This window comes from Rhipicephalus sanguineus, chromosome 1, assembly GCF_013339695.2.
Source record: "Rhipicephalus sanguineus isolate Rsan-2018 chromosome 1, BIME_Rsan_1.4, whole genome shotgun sequence".
In the NCBI taxonomy this organism is placed as follows: Eukaryota; Metazoa; Arthropoda; class Arachnida; order Ixodida; family Ixodidae; genus Rhipicephalus; species Rhipicephalus sanguineus.
In genome coordinates, this window is record NC_051176.1 from 162,019,854 (window position 1) to 162,037,862 (window position 18,009).

An 18,009-nucleotide genomic window follows, 5' to 3' on the forward strand; every position below is an offset into this window, starting at 1 on the left:
CACAGAGTATGCTCACTTTTTCCCATCATGCTTTCGATCGCACAACTGCGCATTCACTCTAAGCGGTGTATTGGCAGCGCACCTCACTTATTTTTATGTTCATTCTTGTTCCAAGCAGTACATAATACTCGTGTCACTTGCACAACTTTTATGTTGGATGTGCAAGTACACGTTTGTCTGTCAATTAAACGAAACGTCCTTGGCTGGAGCATCGTCTCCAAGCGCCAGTGACAAAGTAGGGTAAAAAACTTCCGTCAGTGCAGTAAAAGCTTCAACAAAGAAAACGAAGATAGGGTGGCCAAACTAACGACGAGATTACAATTGACGTACACATGTGCGAAAACACATACATCAAAATTTTAACCAGGCAGCCGCCTGTACAGAAGCGCACGGACTTCTTTCTTCTCTTTTCCTTATTCCTTTGCTCGTGCGCTGAATCCACCGTTACAGGTGGCAACATTGTACATCTGTGTGTCGAAGAACTCCCTCCTTCCTAATTTTTCAGAAGATTGCATAAATTGCGGGCAACAAGGATATTTAATTGGCTTCCCCACATTGTTAGTTAAAGCAAGGTGTAGCACGCTTTACAGGGCAAGCATGCCACCCACTCTGTCCACACACCATATATATATATATATATATATATATATATATATATATATATATATATATATATATATATATATATATATGTATGTGTGTGTGTGTGTGTGTGCGTGTGTGTGTGTGTGTAAAAGGGAGAGTGAAAGGGGGGGGGGTGAGGACGGAAGAGCTTATGAATATTATGTGTGCCTAATTTTCGGAACATTCTAAAACTGTGCTAGTTTAGGGACGCACGTGCATCACCCAGTCTGCTCAAAAGAATATAAAGGCAACCATAAACACCTTGAACAAATAACGTGCTACGTAGTGCACGTAATTTCAATGACATTTGCCGTGTATTAAAGGAAGCTAAGTGCCGCCGAGAGAGAAAAAAAAAAGAATAATACAGCATGCTCTCACCAACATTTCGCAGGCGCATCCTGGTTTTAGATGTGTAGTGAGCAACATTTTTTTTTTTTTTGTAAGAATCGGTTACAATGATATGGCGCGTCACATTAACAACTGCACTATAGTAATGGGTTAACGGTTACAAAGCACTTGAGGTGGCTGAACCTTTATGTTACATGCGCCCAAGTGACACGGCGGGTCCACTCAAACGTAAAAAATGCTGCGTCGTCATATGGTACAGCATACTATAAACTCAATATTCTTTCACCCTTACCCATCGTAGGTTAGTCAGCCAGGCTCAGCTCGATTAAATGCACTGAATATCCTCATCACAACTCTCTTCTCTCTACCTAATGTATGGAATAATTCCTTGCTTCTAATGCCAAAATATGATTAACAAATATGAATACACTCACAACTAAAACCTTATGGAAAGCGCTAATACCGCTGTGTTCGACTAAAAAGTGCTAAATGATCCGGATTTTGTTCTCTGTCAAATAAGCGACACAAATTCGAGACGCTATAGCGACGTGCACTCTTTGCTTTGATCGAGACGTCCTTTCAACATTTCCTGAGATCTGTGTTTGTGTCTCTGTGTCGCAGCCATTCCGTGGTGGCTTGTTCTGCGTGAGAACTTATGGGAATCAATAAGACACAAAGTCAGTTACGCCATATCATCCCGAATTCCAGAGAAGAAGAATCTTTTAAAAGTGAAAAAAAAAAAACACAGAAAATAAAACCAAAGAAAGAACAAACGCTGCGCGTCGGCGTAAACGCTAACGTCGACTGGAGCGCCTTGATCACCTTCAAAGGCGGTTCTCGGCCGCGTTCGGTAATTAATTCGGTATAGCGCTCGGTTCCGTAAACATACAACGTTCCTTTTGTTTATTTCTCTTCGCAGTCGGACATGGAAAAAAGAATATTTATTTCTTTTGAAAACTTCAGTACAAATATGGCGCACGATGCATGACCAAGGAAGAACAGGTTTCAGTTTACGATAAACTTTATTTTCTAATGAAATACAATGAAAATGAAGCTATTAGAAAAGTGCAGTACATGAGATCAGTCTATTAGAAAAGTGCAGTGAAAAAAGCGCCTCCGTTTGCAGTCTCCATTAGCGTTACAACAATTATGCAGTAGATCGCAATTTAATCTTCACAAATAGTCAGTATCATCTAAAAGTTACACACACCCGCCAGTCATCTGCCGAGAAATCACCAGAAGTATAGTGCCTGGGCTTACCCAGGCACTATACTTCTGGTATAGAAAATCACCAGAAGTATAGTGCTTGCATAGCAGCAATCACTGAGACTGAATTGGAAAGGCTCTCACGACGGAAAACTTCATCATCTGAAGAACAACTTCGCTACAGTGCGCCCTCCAATATAAATGCACGCAATGTAGAAAACCATGGAGAAACATGCAAGCGCGAATGATGTAACTGCACGTTGTCGCAGGGCCAGGAATGGAGGTGGCACTTCTCTTCCTTCCCTATATGGCGAGGGTGAAGTTGAAGAAAAGGAGTGATGAGGTGAGGTAGCCTGAAGACGACACGGTTATGTCGGCGGTGCAATGGGGCGACGCAAAACGGAAAGGATAGTTGTTAGCTACAAACCAGCTTTCGACTATTTAAGAGCTATCGTAACGAGAAAGAAAAAAAAAATATGCATATCTCACAAACTGTGGGAATTAGCGTTCGCGAAGCTTTTGTAAGCCATGACGGTTAAATGAAGCATTACAAGAGGATGCGTGATACAGACTTCACTGGCGAACGCGTATTTTAGTCACGATGCTAAACTTTGCAGACCGATTGGAACATTTATTGTCCGTCAAAAATGTGCGAATGTTTGCGTTTGCGTCACTGTGATGTCACGTGATGACGTCTTCGCATGAAATTATTGCATGGTACAAGGTGTGCCAATCCCGGAGGCGGTGCAGTACAAGGTGAGGTGGAGAAATCTTGCAATGCTTCCGATCCTGGGGGCAGTGCAAAACCACATTAGGGGCAGAGAGCTTTCGGAGTAGTGGGCAAAGAGAAGAAAAAAAAAGAAGGAGACGGCTCACAGTTAATCACGAGTTTACCAACACAGTCAGTGCGAGTGCGACTCTTCGAACCCTAAATCTTCCATTAGGGTCGCTGTACTTTTTTCTTCTTTCCTCGCCCGCGGGCCAACAAAGTGCACAATTGCAATAACACACTCTATGACTTGACATGACGCATACTGTCGCTTGTTTGGCTGCAAGTTATCGATAACGATGTCCACTGTCGCACACGTCACTATAGTTTATTGTTCCTGCATCAGCACGTTAGGCAGCGTGCTCGCGCTCCCATCTTACACCTCCAGCGAGGCTGTGCCCTTACGCATTACACGTGCGACAAGAATGGAGTGCTGGGCGGTGATCACCACACAACAAACCAGTACATGAGATCAGTCTGCTCAGCCACCTCGCTTTCATCACCGCGGGATTTCTTTCTTTCTTTCTTTCTTTCTTTCTTTCTTTCTTTCTTTCTTTCTTTCTTTCTTTCTTTCTTTCTTTCTTTCTTTCTTTCTTTCTTTCTTTCTTTCTTTCTTTCTTTCTTTCTTTCTTTCTTTCTTTCTTTCTTTCTTTCTTTCTTTCTTTCTTTCTCGTTGATCCACAGGAAGCCGCACCACTGAGCGACCAGAAGTAAATGAGGCTTGCAGCCCATCAAGTCCCGGGACCTTCGATACTCTAGAACCCTAAAGCCGTACAGTGTTCTAGAAGTTGACGTCAGCCCAACAGGGTCCAATTCGTCGTCTGGCAACAGACCGCCTGTTACCGGTGCGCATCCCAGCTCTAGATTAGCCGAAGCCAGCCACAGCTTTCTGAAAGCTGCACGGTTTTATAGAGGCGCGGTTCACACGTGCATATGAGGACGTGAGAGGAGAGAAACGTATAACTGAGCGCTGCTGCGCTATGCAGGCAGCTTGTGTATATACGTGACGGAAAGTCCCGCAGAGGAGCAAGGGAACGCAGGCGTTCCGATGCCGTGGCTAGCCGCGATGAAAGAATGCGCGCGTCAGTGTCGGGTCGCAGGCGAAGATACGCTGTTGCTGCTCACGGCACTTGCCTGCCTGTCCTCGTCCACAGAGCCAACGCTGTTTCCCCGTATCTGGCTTCCGCCGCTCACGTCGCCGAGCCGGTCGAGTGGATGGAACGTCGGCAGCGGATGTACTCGTCAAACGAGTGCGGCGCAGGACCCGAATAGCTAGCCGCCTTTGTATCTGATGGATAATGACGTTGCCCAACACCGCACCGGAAACTGCGGGCTCTCTAAAAAAGCCTGCGGCTAAACGCGGCGGCTGTGGAGGCGTATGGATAACCAAAAAGGACAATTATAATGTTGTACACGCGCGCGCACGCACACGCACATATTAATAATAATAATAATAATAATAATAATAATAATAATAATAATAATAATAATAATAATAATAATAATAATAATAATAATAATTTTGGGGGTTTAACGTCCCAAAATCATGATATGATTATGAGGGACGGGACGCCGTAGTGGAGGGCTCCGGAAATTTAGACCACCCGGGGTTCTTTAACGTGCACCTAAATCTAAGCACACGGGCCTTTAGCATTGTCGCCTCCATCGAAAATGCGGCCGCCGTGGCCAGGATTCGATCCCGCGACCTTCGGGTCAGCAATCGCGCACCATAGCCACCGAGCCGGGCGCGCGCACGCACGCACGCACACACACGCACACACACACACACACACACACACACCACACACACACACACACACACACACACACACACACAGCCCCGCCACGGTGGTCTAGTGGTTGTGGCGCTCGACTGCTGACCCGAAGGTCGCGGGATCGAATCCCGGCCGCGGCGGCTGCATTTTCGATGGAGGCGAAAATGTTTGAGGCCCGTGTACTTAGATTTAGGTGCACGTTAAAGAACCCCAGGTGGTCGAAATTTCCGGAGCCCTCCACTACGGCGTCTCTCATAATCATATCGTGGTTTTGGGACGTTAAACCCCAGATATTATTATTATTATTATTACACACACACACACACACACACACACACACACACAACGGCCAAATGAGAACTGCAATGCATTTGCATATAAGCGGTGTGTGCCACATGGTGAAAAATAATTTCTGCGCAATTAGGTAGTTTAGCAAGACGTCGAGGAGGGATGCAATTTTTTTTAGACAAGTTCTGCGTCCCGCCATAGTAAAGAAAAAATAACGATAAGTATGATGACAGCCCAGTAGCGTGTAGAAAGTCCAGTAATACCTTTTTTTTACAGTTATCTTCACTTTGTGGAGTAATCGTGCCGGTCACTGCGAAAGTCAGATAGTTTGAGTAATGGCTCATGCAAGTGTTGCTTGCCTCGCCAAGTCCACAACAGGCAAATGCACATCAGTGCATTCCATCAACTTCATACATTTAGGGCATGTGACATCGTTCTTGACAAAGTCCTTCCACTTGCAGGTGACAGCATATTCTAATAAGGTGGGCCTCCTCTACCCCTGTGAGATTGCGAAATCCGAGGCGGGCACACGGGGGGTAAGGGCACGTGTGTGGGAACTCTTGGCGGCAAGGGAAGTAGAAAATGTGCCCGGCAAAAGATGTGCCGGGCAATGACTGTTTTTCGTGTTGTCCCTGCCATGGCAATGAATTAGTCTGAGCTGTGTTCTTGCACCAAGTAAAGGTGAACACTGCGAAGTTAATTAATGTAAAGCTTACGTATCTTCTGACAAAGTAATGTGCCCTAAATTACTCGCTTCAGCTCCTTAAGGGGTATTCACACGAGGGAGAAATCGGCGAGGGACACGGGGGGATTGTGGATAACGTGACCGCGACGTCACGCATTAGTGAGTGGGCACGAACACCCCGCGACTACTCGGAGGATACGGGGACCTTTTCCCCGACAGGACAAACGATCCCCCGTTGGTTGGGGATATGGCGGAATTTCGGGCTCTTGTTTGGTCACATTGTTGCAATACTGCAGAGAGCTGCAGTGGGTGTCCAGTCTGCAGCTGGGGTCATCTGCAGCTCGTCGTCAGCAGCTGGTGAAACGGGCGGTACAAACCAGAAGAGTATATAGTCTAGCTGGTAACACTGGTCTCCCCCTCCGTTCGTCCCGTCCGTGTGACTGGGGGACACTTATGGCGAATTCTCCTCGCGAGCTGACGTCACTAGGCTCCGCCTTTATCCTCCATGTTTATCGGCAGCGCAACCACACACACGGGCAGAGAAAAGAAGCGAAACGGAAACACAGCGCTGTCAGCCAGGGCTGGGCAAAGATACTTTGAAATTGTATCGCGATACGATACAAGATACTCAGGCAAGAAGTATTTGAGATACAGATACAAGATACTGCAACACTGATTGTATCCGATACGATACATTCCTATTGTATCTTAAGATACTTCGATACATTCTCAAATTTGTTAATATATATCTATGTAATGCAGCATTAAACGCCTAAGCACATAAATGTTCGCTTGAAAATTTATTAAATACGAGCAATTGTGTTTCATTTGAATGAAAACTCTGTTAGTACCTCAAACGTTTTGTACTTCTTGTTCAACGTATATCTGCTTCATTCTGAAACAACTTATTGGCGCTGTTTTAGCTGCTTAACATGACAGCTCTTTACACATTTCACTGATAGCGGTTCTTGCTTGTAGCTTTTGTAATTGATGGGAGCTAGTCGCTGCTCTGCTTGCTGACCAGCAAGCGGGTTGTCAACTAACTATATGAACTTCAGTAAGAAGCCTTCACACAATAGTGCAAATACTGCTGTCGAGTTCTACCTTGCCGGTAAACATATTACGGTTTTCGCAATAACGGATCACCGGACAAGTGTACGTCACCAAGAACATGTGCAGCCCAGAAACGTTTCAGGCGTACAGTACAGTTGCGCAAAGCGCGCAGGACACCGCCGCTATTTACACTATTGCCACTCATAGATCTCATTACCTGGTGATTAGCAACAGTCAAAGAATTCAGGGAAGCCTAAACAACGAAAGCAAATATATCTAAGTAAAATAGAAAAGCGGTTACGTATCAAACACAGCGAATAAGTATAGAAACACGATACAGGAGGCACCCACAAGAGCTAATAATAATTGTTGCATTTTACGTCGAAAAACCACGATATGAATATGAAAGACACTATATGGAGGGCTTCGGAAATTTTGACCACCTGGGGTTCTAAAACCTACATATAAGCACACGGATCTCTACCATTTTCCTTCCATCGAAATCCGGCTACCGCGACCTTCGGACCAGCAGTCAAGCGCCAGAAGCACTGGACCACCGCGGCGGGTAACCCTTAATAACTACGACAATTAAATTCAGTGCCTATGGAAGATAGCGTAAAACGACTCTTTGGGATGCTCATGAAAAAAGCGGAGCATTTGATATAACAGTGTTTCTCGAATAACTTTGCGAACATATTTAAGATGGCGCCTAATAATTAATGGTAATATAATGCAAACTCAATTTTGCTATTTTACTTATCAGTAAGCAGAATTATTGTTACTGTATACTCCAGGCTCGCCCGGATTATTACATATTTGTTCTCAACATCACCTTTACATAACAGTATATTTAAGTGGAATATAAGTAGGTAAACTTATATTCGACTTGAAGAACAGCAGCAGAAATGACGCAGACAGTTAAAAGTAAGAATAAAGCAGAGCGCTTACCTTACTGCCAGCACGTGAAAGGCATATTAAAGTAAGCAGACAAAAACACTATAGATGCATAGGCAATGTATGGGATGGAAAAGGACAGCTAAGAATTTCTGCTGACAATCAAATTATGATTTTAAAAACTCTCTGAATAAAAGAAAAACGTACGTACGCCAAGATAGCGTCTGTTAGGTGAATACTTGTTCTGTTAAATCCAGCACCGGTACCGTTGGTACTATATCTGTTGAAATCTTATTTGCATATGAGTCAATCTCATCGCATGTAATGCAAACTTACATCCACGAGATCCTTCAAATCGCCGATGTGTGAAAGCCACGAGAGGCAAAGCAACACACTATTCTTGCATTCTTCAGACTTCATAACGAAGCAACACACAAGAGGAACGTCGATAATGACATTACAGCAGCATCAGCATGTGCGCGAAAGACGCCGCACGTATTTTAGTACGCGGCACAGGAGAGTGGCTAAATGCCAAGTGTCATGTCACTGACAAAACTAAAAAAAGACGATTAAACAAAAATTTGGCTGGGCGCAGACGTTCGCGCGCTTGTCTGGATGGATGGATGGATGGATGCTATGAGCGTCCCCTTTATAACGGGGCGGTGACAAGTGTGCCACCAGGCTCGACAAAAAAAAAAAAGAACCTTTATTCTTCTTTTTCTTAGTGTTGAACTAGTGTCTTTACTTCAATTAAAGCTATCTTACTCCAGAAAAAAGAAACTTAAATTTTCAGCCCCGTTCTCTGCCCTTTACGGCAGAATGTCCTTATTTCTTTCCAATATTTATTTTTGTCCTTTCTCTCTACTTTTCCGCCACCAATACTCTAACCGTCTCTTACTTATTTCAATCGCGGGTGTGTTCAGCTTTCCATTGTCTCTAAAACCCAAGGCGTCATGTAGGCTCGTGCCCAAACGTACACCTGGGTGGATATCTCCACATTCAATCAGAACATGCTCCGCCGTTTCCTTATCTTCCCCGCAGCACGTGCATTGTTCTTCTTCTTTACTGAATCTCGCTTTATAACTACCCGTTCTAAGGCAACCCGATCTCGCTTCAAACAGTAAAGCGCTTCCCCTTGAATTTTCGTAAAATGCCTCCCTTCTTATTTCATTTTTGCCCTTTCGGTAGTTACTCAAAGCCGGTTTTTTCTCCACAGCTGCCGTCCAGTAAATCATCTCCGCCTCTCTGCCTTTTCGCTTAACGCTCTTTGTTGACATATTGCTTACACTACCAGCCGTATATTTACTATTGAGCCTCCTAGTTCTTTTTCTCCACTGTGTGTCCACGCTTTTCCTATACAAATAACGGAACACCTTCTCTGCCCATATACTCTCCTTCATATTCCTTAGCCTTTCTTCGAACCTTATTTAGCTCTGAGCCTCCCACGCCTCAAAACCTGCCCATCCCATATCGCCATTTACAGCCTCATTTGTCGTCTTCCCGTTAGCACCCAACGCGAGGCGTCCCACAGTCCTTTGATTTATATCCATTCCCGATTGCACCTCTGCCCTCATCCACACCACTGAGTTCCCGAAAGTAAGCCCCTGTCTGTCCAGACGACGCGAGCGCCACCTCGTAACTCTGCTGAACTAATATATAGGGACCATGGCCTCCGAGATTGCACGCCCGCCAGTACGCAATCTCGGACCGCATGTAGGGGCGCTCAGAGCTTATCGACTATCCTCGCTGAAAAACTCTTGCCGAAAGGTAAAATAATGTCACTGCCTTTAGTTTTATTCTGGTGACTTAGTGGCAGCAGAATCAGCTTCAGAAGCGGAGCTCTGCAACGTCTATTGCTTTGCACGGTGGTGGTGCGATCGCAGTATCTTGTATCTTAAGATACACGATACATTCCCCAATATATCGGAAATACAGATACAGATACTTGTTTTGCGAGACGTATCGCGATACAGATACAAGATACCCAAAGAGTATCTAAGATAGTATCGAAGATACATGTATCTTCGATACTGCCCAGCACTGCTGTCAGCGCTGTGTTTCCGTTTCGCTTCTTTTCTCTGTCCGTTTGTGTGGTTGCGCTGCCGGTAAATATGAAGTACAACCAACTGGCCCAAGTTTCCGTTTTATTACACTCCGCCTTTATCCCCCGAGGATATTTCCTCCGTGTGAATACCGCTTTAATGCCACTAAAAGGATCAGTGTGTGTGTGTAGTTGGGGGACGTTTGATATTATTGAGGCTGCCTCAGTGGTATCGTGGGTGTTCTGGAGCTCAAGTAGAGTAGTCGTAGATATTCAAGGTATATCCGTCGTTTTCTTGTAGAGACAAATGAGGACTGATCCAAGCCATGCGCACACTATCACATGGGAAAGCCGCATCTGTGTACCTAGCGCACAGAACCAAGGAAACGTGAGTGTGCAGTGGTATCATGAGCTTACGCTCCTTGTTAAAGGACCCCTGACAGCGAAATTTTTGTTGGTGACTTTTTTGCTGTAATTTGTAGCTTTGTGTCTGGTAATCTCTAAATTAAATCGTAAATGCTCTAGCGTATCGTACAACTAATTCTAGCGTAGTTAATTGTGACCATTTTAGCATCACTTCAAAACGGCCGCCTAAAAACCACAAAAAACTGGCGCCCCATGAGGAGGAGCGTCAAATACCACGTGCACTCAAGCTGTGGTGACGTTGACAGCGCGGTTTTCAAATCGGGGCCCCGCGCGCGGTAGAGATTGAAAGTATGTGGGTGCCTCGGTATGGGTTAAACCTATTAAGCGCGTGTCGCCTCACGAAAACTACCTCGAGAGCAGCCCGACAACAGAGCCAGAGGGGTGAGGAACAATAGGCCTCGCCGGGTGCCAGTCGTCGTATTGTGCACGTGCGCCCCGCAAACCTTCTGTGACGTCCACACTACTTGCTTTACTCGTGGAACGTCACACGGGGCCTCTATCTACGTCATACCAGGATGTCGCAAGGTGCAGCCAACTCAAGTGAGCACTCACGCTTACTTTAAAACCAAAGTAAAATATCTTAAAGGCAACGTTCGTCACTAATAATCGGTCACATGTGTCGCCGTATACAGGAAAGTCAAACAACACAAAGATCTCGAGGTCTCAATTTTGGTGTCAGGGGTCCTTTAAACCCTGTCGATTTGTTATGTTTCATGCAAGTCTTTCTCCAGTATGTAATTCATCCACTTGAGGTGCCAATTATGATATCTTTTAAGAGTGCTTGTTGTTGAGTTCAGCAGAACGTGCAATATATCGTCTCTAGTTCGTGCGTTCGTTCGCGTTGTGTTGGCACTTCCACTGGGGTATTCAGCGGGGCATTTTCTTGAAGAGTGAACAGAGGCTCAATGCGGAAATGTGGAAAGTGCCTTCAGATTGATGATATCAAGCTAGCACCACTGCTTCGTGGTAAGGTGATGAAACTGTGCCTAGGAGAGTATGTGTGGTTGTGGTACAGACGGAACGGTATTACGGGCTACTTTAGTACATGCTCCTTTCATATTCAGATGCAGGTCTTCGTTTAATATTGAAGGTTGACTTTGACGTCTTTTTTAATTATTATTATTTGAAGAGAAGGCATGAAATGGCCCACTCAGCGAAAAAGCCAGCGTCTGCAACAGAGAAATTGCATCTCAAGTACCACTGGCTGCGACGCCACGTCTCGCGCGCACGTCTACGTAGCAGAGAGGAAGAAAGGGAGCACCTGGTAACGCACCAGACGTTGCGTGAGGGGAGAGGGCATCACCGCTGAACCACGTCACCCTCGCTACAGAAGACCTGTGCTATCGGCGTGTTCCTACGACTGCACGTTCAGAAGCCGATTGCCTTACTCACGTGGCCAAACCAGGGCCTCCTAGATAGCAGACCTGTGCACTGTGCTTTATAAATGACGCTACATGGAGCGAAATTTAACGTCACCACATTAGTCACGCAGGCATTGGAAAGGGTAATTTCGGTCCCAGTAAATATGCAAATATGATGAATTTAACGATTTCGTGGTGGACAGTTTCGTGCGCACTTTGAATGCCCAAGTCAATCTTTACGCCACCAACCAGCGCGCACAGTGATAGTGCATGCGGGTAAATCGAAATGAATTCAGCAAGTTCCAAGACATGCTTTAAATGTGCTTCATTACTGCAGATAGCGCCAGAGAACGTAACCTAACGCGACGAACTTCATAACACAATGTTACCTTAGGAATTGACGCTTCCTTTGGAAACACAGTTGCAAAAACAGTGATGGGGCCCTGACAGCGAATAAAGGCTCGGTATTATAAAGACAAAAATCTGGCCTGAAATATCGAAAAAAGAAATGCACTAAATATTTCCCGGCGGCCAGATGGGGTGTAGGGTGGAAAAAAATCACAGCATATCCACGAAGTGGATGATGATGAGTGGGCGAAGCTGCGGAGGTTCATCGGTAAACCGTGAATCTTCCGTGAATTCTGCCCAGTACATCATCACCGACGTGAGATCGGGCGCGTTTATACTAAAGGTTCGATGAGAGTTATGACGACTTGCAGTTCACTTTAATTTTACATGTACGCTGTGAATTTTCATTGTTTAGAAAACCATTGCTTTAGAAAACATCTGCCGTCTTTCGTTAAGCAGCTGGCGTCTTTTCGTTTTGCTTTAGAAACATCTGGCGTCTTTTCGTTTTGCTTTTAGAAAACAACTGGCGTCTTTCGTTGGTTTATTTCATCAATAAACGGCGTTTTCAACAAAATTTTTATTGTTTAATCACGCACAGGAGAAATCTCACCAGGCACTACCTTGGAGGTAAACAATGGCTGCTAATGGGAATGAGAGACAGAAGAAGTCGGCTTTTAGCTAACACTTACACTTCTACTTCTACTAACGTTTCCTACTGGAACATGCCAATGGCTGCTAATGGGGAATGAGAGACAGAAGAATTCGGCTTTTAGTTAACGCGCACGCTGCGAATTTTTTATTGTTCAACAACGCACAGGAGAAATCTCCCACCGGCACCACCTTGGAGGTCAAGATCTGGTACTAGCGTTAAGACTGGTTACGCACTACGAGGGACGAACGGGTGCCGCTTTAAGGAGCTTCGCCCCTAAAATATAACGCAGGAGCCCGACCGGCACGGACGCAAGCACGAGCGTTTCGTGAGAATGCGGAAGAGGACCCACCCTGAATACCGCGGGGCTGTCCACACGGACACGAAATAAGAAAGCTCGAAGGGAAGAAGAAGCGGAACGGAGGGAAGATGAATGGAGAAGGGCACGAGAAGGAATGACACGTGTGCAGTTGCTCTCTTTGCGAAACCTCATCGCGTGCGTGAAGAATGAGTTACTGGCGGTCGCCTTTTATAGGGGCGACATGCAGCGCTTGGCCACAAGTTGCGGTTTCCTGCGCGCCAATTGCGTCCCTTGCGCTTCCATCTCGGAAACACGAGTCCTCGGACGGGCTAGCCTGGACAGAGCAGCGGCGCTGGAGGAGTTGCCACCGACAGCGCTCTCTCCTTTGGTCTGCGCCCAAAGGGAGCGGGGGAGAAATGCGTGATTGAAAACGTGACTTGCTTAGCGACTCGAATCGTGTCCGGAACCAACGGCAAGAATAGCAAATAAAGCTGACTATATACACACGGTCGGGCGGCGAATGAACGCCACACGACAAGCGCGCAAGAGAACGGTCGAGAGAACGGACAAGATATACACGTATGGTTTGTGATAAGTGCACCGGTCCGCATATTAAAGATGTAAATAATCAATAACAGTTAGAGAAAGATGTAACACTACGGCGCTATCTTTTTCTACCCCTTAATAATTCTTATTGAATTATTTGGATGTCACTTTGAGGTCAGGCATTACGCTAAAGCAATACACGCAAGACGAGTAACGATATACGTCCATGGTTGAGAAGTTCATAAAGGCCCTGTGCACTTCGCCAGTCGGGTGTTCTCTTTATGTCTGCCGGTGACATTAAAGGCACGACCCAATCACTGGGCTTCTGTCTTCGTTTCCGGAGCACTCCGATGAAATTCCGCGAGTCTTCTTTCACTGCGTAATCACGCGCAAGAGGGTAAGTGTTCGCCTAAGAAAGATGCAGCGCGATGGACAAGGGAGGAGCCGTGGTTTCCTCGGAGACTTAATGCATTGTTAACGCGAAGAGGATATCTACGCAGACTAGCGAGGCACTCGAAACAGCGATAAAAAAGAAAGTTAAAAAAAGTGCCTCGCTCAAAGTCATTCCTTCGCTTTGAAGTCGTCGGGAAAGTATCAGGAGCCATTAGGGAGAGCGAACTCCACCGCAATCAAAAGCTGCAAAAAAAAAAAAAAAAAAACCGCAGGCGGCACGAACTGGTACTTAGGAGGACGAGCCAACATCGTCATGACCATTTCACGTTTCTTTCTCTGTTCTTTTCTAGGGAACACGTTTATAAAACAAACAAGGGCAATTAGCTGATAACAAAATGGATTCCATTGCGGATGTATTGACAGTGTGGATAAGTTCATGCGTCCTTTCCTCTGTTCGCTTCCGGTAATTTACATTTAGTTCTTTTTTTTTCTCCATCGTCGCAAAGGATCAGCGAGCGGAGAGGGCTTAACTTTCTGCGCGGTTCACGAAACACCGACTCTCATCCGAGAGGACAGAAGCGAGGCAAGACCCACCGGGGTGGGCCGTTGCAGCAACGGTAGTCTTCCTTCATACACTGCCTTCGAGGCGCAGCAATCAGTTCGGCGCGGCAACTTGCTCAAAGCACTTTCTTTTTATTTCGCCTTCTGTTGCCTGTCGCGCGATGACAGCAAGTGACCTGGAAGCCGCCTTGGATCCGGCCGTAGTGATACCAGTTTTGGTTGCGCCACAATAAAGGATCGTTACGGGTCCGGATCTGTTCCGATCGGTTAACCTGAGCAGGTCTGGGGAAGCTTCAGCAAAGCGCGCAGTAGAAAAACGCGAGTTGACCTGCCGAGGACGGGTCTCGAGCAATGTTCTATGGCCGTGGCGAATTGGCCCCCCGCGTTGCAAAGACGCGTCCTCAACTGGCATTGATCCGGAGGCCCGGCTGCGCAAGACGCCTAACGACGCTTTTTACGCAATAAGAGCAACGTCAGTCACGGGCATTCCCTTACTCTAGGAGAGTGCTGAGGTAGCTGCTGACACGGTAAAGAAGAGGAAATTGGCCTGCTTCCGCAAGCTACAAACCGAAAAAGAAGGACACAAGCAGAGCATGCCAACAGGAAAGACAGGAGTCCATGAAGCGATGCTATGCTGGCAGTATAATGGCTGCAAGCTACCAACGTGCTACACGTTGAACAGCAGATGCGAAGCAGAAAATAGTAATTATGACGCATGAATCGTCGGCAAAAGCTTCCTTACGCTGCATGAGTACAAATGCGTGTCCTCAGTCGCGCACACACACACACACACACACACACACACACACACACACACACACACACACACACACACACACACACACACACACACACACACACATATATATATCAAGCTAGTCACTTTGCCAACGTATATCATTACCCATCACCCTATATCGCTGGCATCTCAAAGTAATACGTCCGCGTACTATATTTATTGCACGGTGCTCCCCCACAGGCATCGGCTATTGCGTTACGTCTCCCTATAGTGCGTTTTATATAGAACTACTGGTGAACAATACTACCATTGTCCAACACAACCTTTAGACGAGACAAGGTCGGCGGCCTTATGTCGACTAGAGGCTAGCGTCGGAACAGTGTGTCTATAGAAAGACACAGCTGCGGCGTGTAGAGATGCAGACGAGGACAGACTGACCTGGCCTGACGCAACTCCAGCCGCAGCGTCCGTCGCAGAGGCACTTCTTCTTGGAGCTGATGCAGTCCTCATCGGTCTTGCACTTGCGCAGGCAGCGGCGGCCCAGCGCGGCCGCTTCCTCCCGGTTCTGCGGGCAGCCCTCGCGAACGTCCTCCTCGTCGCCCTCGGCTACGGATGAAAAAGAGGGAGAGAAAGCACGTTGATGCACATGTGTCGGCAGTACTCGTACTGCACCGCCGTCCCAATAGAACAGTGCAACACTTCGTGCTCCTTCACCTTGCGCTCGACGAAGCGTGCCTATCAGAGCATCGTGCACAAACCCGCTGGCATTGCGATTGTCCAGGCTTCAACTTCCGTGTCGATGGCTACCGTTTTTCTACAGCACGCAAACGCTGTCCAATGACTAGCAATTCACCTGTGCAGACAGTGTGGTGCAATTAACTCCGTACAGCGCGATGCTAGCATCCAATGCAGTGCATGTATACCGGTTTGGTTACGTCCAATCTTTTTTTATACTCTCGATCGCACGAAGGCTTTGAATAGCCGCAGTGCAAATTCATTGGACTTCACACGGCCTGTTCTTCAAGTTACGAGGTAATGTGACGAGGATGTAATGCAGTAAACATAACAAGTTGTGATTGCCTAATTCAAATGGTCAGCACCAACCGACCTAAACCTCGACTGTCACAAAGTTGGCTGCACAGCCTTAAGACTTAAGAGAAGTTACGCTACAGTCAACAGTTATGTGCGGGTGCTTTTCCTTCGGCGTCATTTATCAGCCTTTGAAAAGGCCTGGCTTGAGCAACCTTGGCAGCATTTAAGAAGTCGCACGCTTGAACGAGGAAGCGCTGAAGTAGCTTATATTCTGGCGCCGACAGCGAAGAAAAATGTCTAATTGTGACTGCTCGTTTCATAATTATCTGGGCTGCTAATAATAGTTCTCATTATAAGTAGAACCCCGCTGTTACGTTCCCGGGCGCTGCGTTTTCCTGGCTGTTACATGTTTTCAGTCGGCACCGGCGTAGCTCCTATTGGCCGCGAGATCGAACAAAGTCGGCACCTAGCGGCGAACGGACGAAGCCCCGCAGTGTGGCTGCGAGTGGCCCGCCGCCGCTCCAGCAGCAGTGTGTCCTGTGTTTGTTGCTGGAGAATTCGCGATGGAAGTTGCAACGGGGACGATTTGGTCGACGTTCAGTAAACTCATTCTTTCCTTTTTGTAATGGAAGCTCGCAGAGCCAGTCGCTTTTCTTTTTTTCTAACTAGCGATGCGAAAAGCATTCGTTTAATGCGACCGCACCACATACACATGTCACTTTTAACCACATACGCTTGTCCTCCAGCCTTCCGGGCTTAACAAAAGACAAACAAGAAAAAAATGAAAGAAAAAGTTTACGTCACGTTAACTTACGAGAAAACAATGTTCGGATATGGTTGGTCGCGGCGCGCACTGCAATTTGTTGAATCGCCTCTTGCGAAGCAGCTTATGCTAATCAAATACGTGCTACAGTAATTTCAACTTTGGTACTATACCAGGCCCTCAATCTTTACTGGAAGATCCGTTTAAAAGATTAAAAAACAAATATATCAGCATGAGGTGTGCAGCTCGCTTTCGGATACTCGTTCATCGCTTATATGGTCCGTCCGTTTCTGGCTCGCGAAACGATATTTTTTTACTCTGCACGACTTCATGCACAAACTGGACGAGTTTCGGCGCTTATATATATTTCTATTTCGGAACACTGAGAACGCTTCTCGTAGTTGAGTATGCGCGACGGAAAACGCGCGAACAACAGTAGGTAAGGCTAAGTGACGCTCGCTTATAAGGACTCGCAGCTAGCGTGGACAAACCTTGCATTCACTACGAAGGTGGCGCACGGAGGATGTCGATCCGTTTACTTGCGGAAGTACGCAAAAGCGCAAGTAAATCACGACTGTCAGCCCTGGCCAGCCGCCACAATCTTTTGCGGACTGCAACAGTGTTCACGCACGTAGCGCGCAGAAATTACGCATACAAGGATGAATGCACATAATACGGAGTGATAGTGAGAAACGGGTTAGCGTATTTGACTGAGCATCAACAATTTTCGTCAGCGAACGCTTCAGCCCACCGTGATCGAAGTGTTGGCTACGCAGCATCGCAAAGCGCCTTGCCGTTCCGACGGTGTTGTTGCGGTGTTGTTGCGCGTCGCCGGGGGAGGAATGAAAGCCTATCTCTGGCTATGCATTATGTGTGGCATTGCGGAACTGACCAATACTTCCGCTTGGAAATTGAAACGTTTTTGACACTTACGGAGCGCAGAATGACGACACAGAAACAGCAGCTCCGTACACTTACACACAGCGCACGGCCGACGATCCACACAAACGCAGGGGCGGTGCTGCCACCTATAGGTGGATCTCGCTGCCAATAGGACCCAATGCATTGGGAACCCCGATGTTACGTCGCAAATATAGAGCCATTCCCGCATTGTACGTTGCGAACCGGCCCTCTGAGACGGCCCAGGCGGCCATGTTGACTTTTCATGTGGCTTGGCTTGGTCCACTTGGTGGCTTGACGATCGAAT

The 18,009-nt window shown here is 46.7% G+C and overlaps 1 protein-coding gene across 3 annotated transcripts in view; it reads right to left on the reverse strand.

The window, feature by feature from the left end:
* LOC119401395 (sushi, von Willebrand factor type A, EGF and pentraxin domain-containing protein 1) overlaps window positions 1-15,608 on the reverse strand; it is a 300,370-nt gene extending 284,762 nt beyond the window's left edge. For all 3 annotated transcript variants that reach the window (XM_037668182.2, XM_049417415.1, XM_037668175.2), the window contains exon 1: window positions 15,446-15,608. The gene's annotated coding sequence lies outside the window, so the exon portion shown is untranslated. The remainder of the gene's footprint in view (window positions 1-15,445) is intronic.
* Between the last annotated feature and the right edge of the window lie 2,401 nt (window positions 15,609-18,009).